The sequence below is a fragment of the Austrofundulus limnaeus genome, unplaced genomic scaffold (assembly GCF_001266775.1).
Source record: "Austrofundulus limnaeus strain Quisiro unplaced genomic scaffold, Austrofundulus_limnaeus-1.0 Scaffold362, whole genome shotgun sequence".
Lineage (NCBI taxonomy): Eukaryota > Metazoa > Chordata > Actinopteri > Cyprinodontiformes > Rivulidae > Austrofundulus > Austrofundulus limnaeus.
The window spans coordinates 491,488-493,009 of record NW_013952764.1 but is presented as its reverse complement, the minus strand read 5'-3'; the positions used below and the strand labels follow the sequence as shown (position 1 = coordinate 493,009).

General features: G+C 40.8%; 1 long non-coding RNA gene across 1 annotated transcript in view; it reads right to left on the bottom strand.

The window, feature by feature from the left end:
• The window catches only part of LOC106528177 (uncharacterized), an 8,361-nt gene that overhangs the window by 1,665 nt on the left and 5,174 nt on the right, over nucleotides 1-1,522 (bottom strand). The gene's annotated exons all lie outside the window — the stretch shown is intronic.

Sequence of the window (1,522 nt, the reverse complement as noted above, 5' to 3'; positions counted from 1 at the left end):
TCTAAAATGAGCCCAACGCTTCAAGCTGGCTGCTTGTTCTCTTTCAGGTCAGACGTGTTCGGACTGTCGACAAGTGCCTCTGTTGTTTTCCTCTGCCGGTCTCTGTTTAATGGTGGATGAAATAAAGAAAGTGGCGGTACTTTATTTACTTTGAGCAAGCGAACGTCGTGCTCACAAGATAATTAATCCACCAGATAATTCAGAGGCGATCTGTTTGGTTTGTGAGTTTTACTCCATGAGCTACTAGGTTTGCAAGCTACGTTCAGACTGAGCTCTGTTTACTGAACCAGCAGCTGCTGACGTCATTACACTATTGCGTGATGCTGCGTTCAAGACAAACACGGAAAAACTCACCACTCTTACGCCAATATGGTCACTATGATGCGTTTAGGTACCGAAACATGGTACCGTTTGACGTTACATGAATAGGTTCTCGGTAGTACCGACAGAATTTGGTCGGTACTTAAAAAGTATCGAATTCAGTACCCATCCCTAGTCCTCATTTACCCATTCACACAGCAAGATCTCACTGCAAAGCTAAAATATACAAATCAATCTATAGAGACTAATCTGCGCTTCAAATCACATTCATTCACTGATGGGACGCACATCAGAGCCAGTGGGGGTTCAGTGTATTGCCCACTGACACTTTGACATGGGACTAAATTGCGGGGAATTGGACTGCCAACTCTCTGGTTAGAGGACAACTTCCTTAACCACTTAGCCACAGCTGTCCGCAATTTGATTAACTTTAGTGGCCATTTTGAACTGGGTTGACTCCAAACATTAATCAGCTGTAGATGGACATTATAGAATAGAATAGAATAGAATAGAATAGAATAGAATAGAATAGAATAGAATAGAAACAGCTTTTACTGTCCCACGTGAGGAAATTCAGGAGTATTAGAGCAGCAGATAGATGCATCAATCCACAGAAACAGTATATTGCTATGTGACATTGTCAACTGTAGCAATAATAATTGAATTAAAGATAGTAACAATAAAAAATAAACATAGATCAAAATAAAAATAAGAATTACTGTACCCACAGTTAAGGGCAAAATCATTATTGCTCCATTTTCAACTTTGATTAAAATATTAACAATTTATGCAGATTTTGTATGAAAATACTTTGGTAGTGACTGAATGGTGGTCCAGTTGGCTAGCACTGRTACAGTCCTGAGTTTAGATCCTGTGTTGGGCCCTTCTATGTGACACATCTATGTTCTCCCTGTGTTATGTGTGGACTGTCTTCWGGTTTTGTAGCACCATGAGAAACATGCATGTTGGGTTAATTTGTGACTCTAAATTGGCCCCAGGTGTGAGTGAGAGTGGTTGTTTGTCTCTTGGCTTCTCAGCCCTGTCATCTGTAATTTGTCTTGGGTGATCCAACTGGACGTGGACGGGAGCAATTACACCTGGCTATTTAATGTGTACCCCTAAATGTTTTTTTTGATTGGATGTTAATTACTTGCTCTGTATGCACGCACGCACAAACACACACACACACACACACACACAC